Here is a 10,844-nt window from a genome sequence, read left to right as displayed (position 1 = left end):
ACAAGACCAGAGCTGGGGAGGTGTCAGGGATGTTTTAGTTCCTCATTTCCCCTTTACTCTAAAATGTAGAAATTGGGTCTGAATGCATGGACATGACTTCCTTAAATATATATCCAGTCCCCACAAAGAGATGCACAATTTTTATGTCATTCCGTGTTCTTACTGGTAATTTTTACTTAAAAGGGGTGGAGGTAGGAAAAAAGAATCTTTGACTTCCCTGCTCAGCTCTATTTAGCCAAAGTTTTCCCAGCATTTTTTTATTAACAGGCACAATTTGAAAGTATTCTTCAGAAGTACCACTCAGCCAGCAGGGTTTTTCCATGGAATCCATCACAGGAAAATTTCATGAGTCCACTGATGGCCTTGTTTTCTTTCATCAGTGCTACAGCAAAACCAAAGAATTTTCCTGACAGGCATTAGAGGCAAGTAGGTAAATCAGCTCAGCTCTTTCAGTGCCTTTCCCTCTCACCTCCCTTCATCTCCACTCCATTCTTTCCAGCACTATTCATATTCATGGACTGTTTTTTTATTACATCCAGAAAACTGAATCGTGAGTCAGAATTTATTCTTTAATCAAAAGTCCTCCTCCATCTGTTGGAACTCTTTAGGCTATTTCTGTTCTATTATAACACTGAAGGGGAAAAAAAAAAAGTGTTGCTTTTGGTAAACTTCTAGGACAACCTTCTGAAATACCTGTGTGACACGGGGTGACCTGTTCAGTGTGGTACCTTCAGCCTGATTCATCAGAGGGGCAGAGGCTCTGCAGTTCCAGATTAAAGCAGTGGGAGGCCTGAATGCTCAGTGCTCCTGAAAATCACACCCGAAGCACCAAAAACTGGGACACAGGGAGCGTCTTTACTGTGGGAACCAGGACTGTGCCGGCCCTGCCCTTTGCTGGACACTGTCCATTTTTTAAATCCCTTTTAAATTTCCCCTTAACATGAGAAAATTGCCTTGTTCTCTATTTGGGGATAAATAAGGACTTCCAGAGAAGGAGAGGAAGCTTATGCCTTCTCTGTGAAGGACTTTAATCATCTTCCCCTTGTCTCCCCTGACACATCCCAGCTATGTAGGCATTTACTGCCTTTCCAGATCTACTTGGTCCTGCCTGGAGCCCCAGGCTCTCCTTGCCTCACACTGCCCTTGGAAGACACTCCCATGCATAGTTTTCTCTATGATAATAAACATTACAACACCTTCAGCTCTGAGATTTAACCTTTGGAAAATAAAACTTCTATTTGTTCAAATTTCCAGAAAGCAAATTAAAAAAAAAAAAAAAAAGGTGTCTTGGAGCAGTGGAAGGTTTGAGTGTAATCTGCTTTGCACGGGGAACTTTGTCCCTAAAAAGAGCTGTGATATGAACTAGAATTTACTGTAGCAGTGCAGGGAACGTTTACAAAACAAACGGGGAGGGACAGAAGGGCTGGAACGATGCATCCTGGAAAAAAACCCCGGGAACAACTGCAGGAAACGAACGAAGGTTCCAAAGGCCACGGCAAATTATTTTTCCTGCGGTTTCTGAATAAAGCGATCGCTAAACTTTTAGAGATTTTTTTTTTCCCCCCCAGTCTTCGCAGGGAGTGAAGCTGGGGAGTCCCCAGCGCTGCTGCGGGAGGGGCAGGTGAGCGCAGGGACCGGGCTGGGGGTCGGGACGCGCCGATACCGAGCGGGGAAAGGCGGGCCGGGCCCGGGGCAGCCCCGCACCGGCCCCGCACACCCCGCCGCGCCCGCCAGGCGGCGCCGCCGCCCCGCCCGCGCGGGTGCGGGAGCGCCGGGGGCGCGGGGAAGGAAGTGGCGGCTCCCGGCGCTCCCGGGGCGCGGGGCTCGGCTCGGCTCGGCGGGCGGAGAAAGCTGCGGGGCCGCCGTGCCAGGGCAGCGCCGGCGCGGGGCTCCTCGCCTTCCCCGCTGCCCCCTCCCCCGCAGCTGCGGCGGCCCGCCCGCCTCGCCTCTCCCCCCCACCCCGCCTCCGCCGTCCCCGCAGCGCCGGCGGGCGAGGAGCTGCTGCTGCCCGCGCCCGGCCCGCCCGCGCCGGGGATTATGCGAGCGGCGCGCGGGCAATGTCGGCAGGCAGAGGCAGCGACCCGTAGGCAACGGCAGCCGCCGAGCCGCGGCGGCACCGGCAGCACCGGCAGCAGCGAGAGCAGCAGCAGCAGCGGGAGCCGCGGCCGCCGCGCCGGGAGCAGCCGGTGCGTGGCGGGGGGCGGCGGGGCGAGCCCCGGCACCTGGCGGTGCCTCGGCGGGGGCGGGAACGGCGGCGGGCCCGAGGGCGGCGCGGGGTTGGGGGGGCGGCCGGGCCCGCGGAGCGGCTGCGGCTCCGCCGAGGGGCCGGTGCGGCGCGGGGGCCCCTCCCCGGGAACGCGGCGGCGGAACGGCCCCCGCGGGCCGCGGAGGGTCCCCGGCGGTGCCTCGGGGCTGCCGCAGCCTGAGCGGGGCCGGGCGGTCCGTCCCCTCCCGGGATGCGGCGGTAAAAGTTTCCCGGTGGAGCGGCCGGTGAGCGCGAGGGCCCCGCGGCCATGGCAGCGCCCGGTCCCGCACAGCGGCACCGCAGCCCCGCGCCGTGCAGGTCCGGCGGGGACACCGCCGTGCTCGGGGCTCGCCCGCCGGCGGGTTGTGGCAGCGGACACCGCGCTGTGCCCGCGGGGACGGACGGACAGACGGACGGGGACCCTCCGCGCCGGGTTACGGCACAGGGAGCGTTCGGGGTCGGTCGGGGCTCGAGGCCAGACCAGCCCGTCCCCGGCGGAGCCGCCGGCCCGGCTTCCTCCTGCCTCGATGCCGCATCTCCCGGGCTTGGATGTCCCCGAGCTGGGCTCTGGCAGAGGCCCCGGGGGCAGGTTTGTCGTGCGGTCGCCCCGCGAGCCCCTCGGATGAGGCCGGGCCTTGGGGAGGAGTGAAGGTGCTGCCCGGGGTGACCCCCCGTCCCTGTGGTGGGAGAAGAGGGTGAGACCCGCAGCAGCATCATAGAGAAACAGCCTTGACTCAGTACAGCGAGGGAGAACCTCGTGGGCTTTTGGGCTGGAGATCCCCCTGCGCTCAGGGAACTGCTGGGTTCTGGTTCCTCCCTGGAAACCGGCCGTGCTCCTGAGGCGGTGCTTCCCCCTGGGAGGGTGGGAGGAAGAGGTTTTTTCCCTTTGGAAAGAGCAGGATGCCCGTTCCTTAGGTGGATGATGGGCTGCGAGAGGGGATTCTCTTTGCTGGGCCCGGCAGTCCCTTCTTCTGGCCTCCCCATTCCTTGACAGAAGGGGTCCTGCCTAATGTTCCCAAACAACCCTGGGCTCCATCCTGGAGTGCACTGATGCCTCGTGGCTACAGCGTGAACAACTCCAGCGTTTTGTCCAGCTGTGGGAGGGTTAAATCCCTTACTTCACCTCCTCCCCAGGCTCTCTCACTCTGCTGAAGGAGCTGAAGCACAGAGTGCACTGAGGTGCTCAGCCTGGGGCTGGAGCATCCTTAGGGAGCCCTTCAGAGCAGTGCCCTGCTCAGTCAGCCACACAAGTCAGCACTATCACCTTTTGTGTTAAAATGCCGTGACAGAGGCAAAGTTTACTTGAATTATTTAAGAAAAAAAAAGTTCCTTTCTGTGTTAGTACCTGCTCTAAAGTGAGAACTTCCATCTCCTGTGTGCCCTCTGCATCTGGAAGCTGCTTGGATGTCAGGGAGTGTCTTCAGTCTGTGAAGACATAATCTATGTGTGCTCAGCTCTGCCCCTGACAGTGGTTCAGCAGGACAGTGGCAGTAGATTAGTCTTTGTGGACATCAGGACTTAAATATGTGGTCTGAGCGCACGTGGGAATATCTGTGGCTGTAGGGCTCCTTATCCTCCGATGGCTCCCCGGTCCTGCTCCCTGCCCACATCTTTCTGCTCGTGCTGTATTTTTATCACGCAGTTTATTTTTGTCGTGACTGTGACTGTGTTGTGCTCCCGAGTAACACAAGCCGCCTGACTGTGTTACAGAGTTCAGCACTGGCTCCTGGGCAGTTTGTTTTCCACTGGTCAATAGGAGACTGCTGTTTGTAGGGCAGCCTTTTTCCCTCTTTTCCCTTGGCAGACCCCGTGCCTCTGGTGCTGGATGGATGGCCGAGTGCCTGGCTGTTCTGACAGGTAACTCGGTAATTGAAACGCCTCCTCGGGATGTACAAAATAGAGAATGGCCAGGCATGAAAGCACCGCTGCAGACTTGTCCTGGCTTGCTGTTTTTTCTCAGGAATTTTGCTTCGTGGTCCTTGCAGTGTGTTCTGGTTGTGGTAGCATCTCTGGGAGGGAAAGAGAAACGAGCAGCAAGGGCTGGAACGCAGCTCGTGCTGCTTCCTTTTGATGGAGCGGAGTTCTGGTGGGCTGCTGGGTCCATTAATCATGTTTAAGTTTCTGTCACTAACTTTTAATTAAAAGCATAGTTGATACCACTTTAATGAACGTACAGATGTTAGCCATCTTCATGCATAAAAATGCTTTTTAATTCCCTTACTATTCCCTTTATGGCCCTTAGATGCTTTTGTTACCATCTAATCCGTGTACAGTAGCAGCTGTTTATCTTCTTAATAAAACTTTTTCTCGCATCTGTGTTCAGGAAACAATAATGCTTTGAGTAAACAATTCCCTGGTATCCTTTAGTGGTATTTTTTTTAAAGGAACTTGGCAGAAGGGCTTTTAAGTGATGTCTAAATAGTGAACTCCAAGGCTGACAGTCTCCCCGAGCCTCACGTAACTCTGCTTGTTGGTGGTTGTTCCTCAGCTTATGTGAGAAAAATAAGTATCCCTCAGTGTATGACTTTTGATTCTGATGAGCTTCCTGAGGATCTTTCCCCCAAATGATAACTTCTTATTAAAATACCCTGTCTATTTTGGGTTTGCTGGTGTGTGTCAGTGCATTTGTCGCTTGTTGTGCATCTGACAGCCCGGGCATTTATTGTAATTTACCAGCTGGCACGGGGGAGTTTTATCTAACTTCTCATTTTGCTTGACAGCAACCAGTTTGGAAAGACCTGGCCCTGATTTTTTTTTTTTTTTAATAGAAATTCTCAAAAACTTATAATTGACAGTGAGGCTAAAAGGCTTTGAATTTAAATAATTAGTTTGATTTTATTCAGAATTTGTCACTGTTTCTGTGAGTTGGCCAAATAGAGAAGCAGCACATCCTTCAAGTGTGCTGCTCCAATTAGCACTCCTCCAATTAGTCCTAAAGAGCTTTAATCTCCCCCCAACATTCAAATAAAAAATCTTGTCATTCAGTTGCTGTCTTGGCAGCCTGAGTGGAAGGCTTTGGAAATGGCAAGTGAAAGCTGATGCTCGTTCCCCAGTGCAGTTTGACTCATGCCTCTCATGCATATTCACCGTAATGTCCTGTTCCAGGACCAGCAGGATCCCTCTAGAAAACACTTTTGGCTTTTTTTTTTTTTTTTTTAATGTGTTTTTCTTTCAGGATTACTCTTGAGAGGGTAGAAACAGGCTTCAGTGTCTCTCTTCTCTTTATTTTTATTTTCTTAGGAGGGAAAAGCAACATCTAAACCCCATGGTTTTGTTAATGGCCAGTTTCTCTACATGGTGAAGATGCCTCCTCATTTAATTTTAAAGCTGGCTGACATGGAGTGTGATGCAATTAGTATTTCTTATTATCCCCCCAAATTAGTAAAATATGTCTAAATTCAATTTTGAGCCTGAATTATTAGAAATAAAAGTGTTCTGTATTATGCAGTGTGACTGGAAATGGAGTAATTAATGCGGGGGGAGGGAATAAATAAAACACTTTTATTTATAACTTTGTTTCCTGGGTATTGGAGGAAATCCAAATGCCACAAGATTGTGCTGGGGCAGAGTCTGTCTGAGCTCACCCACAGACTGAAAGGGAATGTGGCTTCTGGAGTTGTGGTGTCCATGCCAAGAGTCCTACGAAATTTTAAATGAACAAAGTAATGAATGATATTTGGATGTTCTTAATGTAAGAAGAAGAAAGCAATTTAGCCTGGGGCTGACCCAGATCCTGACACTACGGGGAGTTTTAATCAGCACGATGCCAAGTGAGTACACAGAGCTCCTGAAGTCAGGCTTGTGAGTTTTCCATAGGGAAGAGGTTTTGCTGGTGTGACTGTCTTTGATGGTGATTTTTATTTTTTTTAATTAAAAAAAAAAATTCTTAGAAACTCACAGCAAAATGTTTCAGTAAATCCCACTGGCAACTTAAAAACCAGTTGGGAGAAAAGTATCTTTAATTTTGAAGGGTTGGTGGGGGTCCAGGGGACCTCCTGAGAGATGGCAGGATCTGGAGATGGAGCTGCTTCCCACTCCTGCAGCCCTTCCTGAGTGTGTCTGACACAGGATTGGGCTCCAGAGGTGAGAAGAAATGAGAGGTTGCTCAGGGAAGTGGAGGTAAATAGTTATGGAGCAAATCTGGGTGCAGGGGAGAAATCCAGTCAGCACAGAGCTAAAACCTGCCCTGGAGAGCTGAGGCACATCAAAGTTGATCCCAGAGAGACCATCCAGGAGGAGAAAAGAGAGAAAACAGCATCTGCTGCATGTGGGCTTCCATGTGCAGGGGATGGTAACAAGGATAGCGGGGATCTTGGGTTGGTGGTTGAGGCAGCCCAGGTCAAGGGTGTGGAAAAGGTGTGGAAAGCCACAGCCGAGAACCTGGCACAGCTCTGGAGTGTGGGAGTGACGGTGCTGGGGTCATTGCTCCGGTGTTGCCAGGGCTGGAGCCTGGCAGGATGCACATGCCAGCACCCAGGAGGGCAGGGACAGAAAGCAAACACCTTGGGTGAGTCAGGAGTGCTGGGCAGGACGCAGCTTTCCAGGCAGGAGTGGCGCCCACAGCAGTGCCTGGAGCTTCCGAAAACCCCTCGTGGCAAAAGCTGATCCTCGGCTTCTCCTTTCTGAGGTGGTGCTTGAGAACTCCCAATAAGACAGATTTGAAGACCTTCAACATCCAGAAGTCTGCATCCTTGTGGACATCAAGTTTTCCACAAAAAAATCCCCAAGCCTGAGCACTGAGTCTCTTGGACAGCGAGGACTCTGCGCAGGTTTGACAGTCCTGACTCGGTGTTTGGCCAGCTGAGGTTGGTGGGTGCTGTGGCGTTGGGAGCAGGAATCTTAGAGCTCTCCTCGATGGGAAAACTGTTGGGATTGGGTAAATTGGGGAGACTCCTTTGATGGGATGAGGAAAAGTGATTTGCCACTCATCCTTTTCTGTACCTTTAAACAGTTCAGTCTCCTCTCGGAGATCAGATACTGGGATTTCTCCCTGGGATTTTCCATCGGTTTCCATAGTCTTGTCGTGGCAGGGGGAGGGAACAGAGGTCTGGACAATCCAGTTAGGGAACAAGAGGTAGTTTGCTGTGAGCTGGGAAGGCACATCTGGGCATGGAAGTGAACTGTGAGGACCTGGGGAGGAAAACAGTGAATGAACTGCTGAGGGTTTCGTAGGCAACGGGGATTCCTGTAACAGACAGGGAAGTTAACTCTGATTTGTTTGGATTGCCGGCACTTACATAATGACCTTCGGGACACTAATTCAGGCGTATTAGCTGACTTAACCCCCAGAGCAGTGACCTGAGAAAGCATTTCTCTCTAACAGCACCATAACCAGTTTGGAGGGTGGGGAGGTGTAATCACATCAGCACCTTGAGGGCTGTGTTGGATCTTTAGGGGCGAGGCCGCGTTATCTGCAGCTCCAAAGAAGTTTGGTATGTCCGTGACCTGACTCTGGACGTGAAGTGGGGCCTTAATTCCATTATGTGCTTTAAAAGGTTATGGAAGGATTGCAGGTTTTTGTAGGACAGCCCTGGTAAACAACAGTTCGGCTCTGGCTGTGGGTTACTCATACAGGGTCTGGTTTGGGATGTGGGGCATCACTTTGGGGCTCTTTTCAGATATTTGGGTTGGAGTTGGAGTTACCTCTCTGTGGGCATTTTGCAAGAGGTGAAAAAAGGATGGGCTGCCATCAGCCACTGCACATTTGGAATGAACAGCAAAACAATTTCATGTATGTATTTGTATATAAATGTGGTGTAATTATGTTTCATATTCATCAGAAGACAATGCAATGGGAATAATTTCACTTGTGGTTATAATTTGTTTCAAGATCGATACCATAAGTTAAATAGCCTCCTCCTGAAGGTAGAAATACAGCAGAATCCTGTTCTCTATGTGGGTGGCTTACCTATTTTAATGCTACTTTCTTTTTCTTTTTTTTTTTTAAAGAAGGAAATAGGGATTTTATATTTATCATATCAGATGAAATTGAAATCTAAATATTTACATCTTTTCACTGGATCTGAGGTTGAGCACCAGCTGTAGGCGTTGCCAAGCTGTTTAGTTGTCTCCTTCCCTGAGTAGGTTGAGTTCTCCAGGGTGGTGGAGGGATGGAGCCTCATGTTTTTGTGTGTTATTTCCTAGCCAGTCTCTGCATCTGGAAATCCTTCCCTCTGTGGGCTTGGTGACCCGGCCTCACGTTCAGAGGGTGTTCCAGCCTAAACATGCTGAAAGCTAAACATGTGTTATCTCCAGCAGGATGCAGAGTTAACTGCAAGCTGTGAAAGTGGAGGGGGAGTTCAGGATATGAGGATGTAAATAACTCGCAGATATTTGGTGGGGAAGAGCAGAAGGGGAAGGAGGCCTCTGCTTGCTGTTTCTCTGCCATCCCCATCTCAGTAACACTTTGAGTGCTCTTCACAAGCAGAGGTGGAGGATCACTTCTGTTTTTAACAAGGGTAAAACAGAAACACACGTATGGAGTGTTGCAGGACACAGTTCAGCAGAAGAGACAGTAAAATCCCAGTTTTCTGTCTCCAGTTTTGTTTTGTTTTCCTTGTTTCCAGGCAGGCTGTTATTTCTGAGCGGGCTTAATATGGGGCTTTTTGGCTTCTGATGCACCAAAGCCAACTGGTAGAGAAGAACATATAGCCTGTTTTGTTTTCCCTCTCTCCCTTGTTTTCAAACATAATTTATCCAGACTCTTGGGACCCATTATTTGTCTAACCTGTATCTGGATTGTAAAACATTGTGCCAGGTTTTAACTTCAAGAAACAGTAAACATCTTCCATCAAATATCCTCAAAACTGTGTTTAGCACAGGCCCGGTGTGTCCTTTATTTCTTTTGAGACTGTGCAGTAATTTTAATGCTGTCTTTTGCTTACATTTAATGCCTGTAAATAAGTTTTTCCAAAGGCCACCTTTAACATGCTGCCTGTGTGAGAGGGAAGAGCATATTTGGGCAAGCCTGCTTGAAGGATTAACAGCTGTAGTCCAATTCTCTGTGTTGCTCTGCCTTCCCAGTTTTTGTTTATGCTTTTGTTTAGAAGAGATGGTTTTACTTGCCTTGCTGAGAGTGGGCACTTTGGTACCATTAGGTCAGATCTTCTGCATCATGTCTGCAAAACATCAGGGCAGAGAGGATGGAGAGCAAAGAGCTTTCTGTCCTCCTCCTGCCCATTTCTTCATACAGTTGTCCCAGCAGAAAAAGGAGCTTGACAGAAAGGGGAGATTTCATTGTCTAGTGGAGCATCTGTATTATCAAAGGCAGATATGTCAGAGCACTTCCCCCCCCTGCTCTGTCTTTTGTTCTCTGTATGTCATTTTGCTGACAGAACTTGTGTTTTATTCCTTGTTGTCAAAGTAAAACTGAAAAGAGGTATTGTCTTATCTTGAACATGGTTACCCAAATCATCAGCTAAACCATGTTGAGAGAGAATTTTAATTCCTGATTTGAAGGCTGAGTATAATTTGGCTTTTAGACCTCCCATTCTTCCTAAATCAAGTTTATGGTACCAGCAGCCAGGAGTGTCAGCTTCTGATTAGAAACATGTTTGGAGCCACTAAAAAACTCCTTGAAATCAGTTTGACAACTGTTTGAGAACCACCTTTTTAATATTCCCTTCAAGTTCCCTGCTGAGGTCTCTTGCAGCAAACTTGTAGATCTTGTAGATATCTGTCTTTGCTGCATATTTTATTGAACTTGCTCCTAAGCTTCCTAGAGGAATGCACAGAGATAAGCTTTTCAAAGCTTTTTAAAAAATTTAGTTTTACATGAAAACCTGGAATCAGCAAGATGAGAGTTAAACTGGCTGCGCTCAGAGCACCTTGCAAGGAAGTTCTTTTTCCTTTTGTGTATTTTTTTTTTTTTTGGAGGTTAAATCTCAATTTCTCCCCAGAATTTCTGGTTGTATAGCCCAGGTGGGTGTCTCTGGACCTGCAGGGTGTCAGAGGGTGCAGCCAGGTGAGGCAAATCCACCCCACCAGCACCATGGGTGACAGTTGGGGTGGGCTCAGGGGTCTTGGAATGCACAGATTGAGGTTGGGAGAAGGGAAGGGAGACTGAGTGGTGCTTTTCAAGCTTCATTCCTGCAGCCTGTGTGGCCTGAACCACCTGGCTTGGAGAACTTGAGCAGTTCCTCAAGGCAGCATCAACACAGGCGCCCCGGGGCTCCACGTTGCAGGAATCAGAAGGAATTCCATCTGGAGGTGGGAGAAACAGCCCTTACAGCCTTTCTTTACTCCAGGCTGGCACGGAGAGCAGAGTGAGTGACACATTTCCATTTGACTCATCCCTTGTCAAAGTGGTGACACCCTTGAGTCACATCAAAAAGGAGCCCTTGAAGCTGAATTGGCACATCACAGAGCAGGTGTTTGCTGGGGTTTTTTTGGGTTTTGTCCTTGTTGAGAAAATTATTTTCCCCTTCCCTGAGATGGAATGAAGTTGATTAATGCTTTCCCTAATGTTCTGGGTTAAAAATAACAGGAAAACCTGATTCAGGTGGAATGTTGGATGTTGGCTGTAGAGATGGTCAAACAACCTGCTTGGAATAGTTGTGAAGCCCTAAAAAAATAAAATAAAATAATAAAAAAAATGAGT

General features: G+C 49.5%; 1 protein-coding gene across 11 annotated transcripts in view; it reads left to right on the top strand.

The window, feature by feature from the left end:
- Positions 1 to 1,815: 1,815 nt before the first annotated feature.
- The window catches only part of PITPNM2 (phosphatidylinositol transfer protein membrane associated 2), a 128,687-nt gene continuing 119,658 nt past the window's right edge, over positions 1,816 to 10,844 (top strand). For 4 of the 11 annotated variants that reach the window (XM_064675125.1, XM_064675128.1, XM_064675127.1 and 1 more), the window contains exon 1: positions 1,819 to 2,186. The gene's annotated coding sequence lies outside the window, so the exon portion shown is untranslated. Of the gene's footprint in view, positions 2,187 to 3,944; positions 4,103 to 10,844 lie in introns of those variants that run through there. The other 7 variants (XM_064675131.1, XM_064675129.1, XM_064675135.1 and 4 more) reach the window with 6 other exon arrangements.

Source organism: Pseudopipra pipra, chromosome 18, assembly GCF_036250125.1.
Source record: "Pseudopipra pipra isolate bDixPip1 chromosome 18, bDixPip1.hap1, whole genome shotgun sequence".
NCBI lineage: Eukaryota > Metazoa > Chordata > Aves > Passeriformes > Pipridae > Pseudopipra > Pseudopipra pipra.
This window is presented reverse-complemented; position numbering and strand designations above follow the sequence as displayed.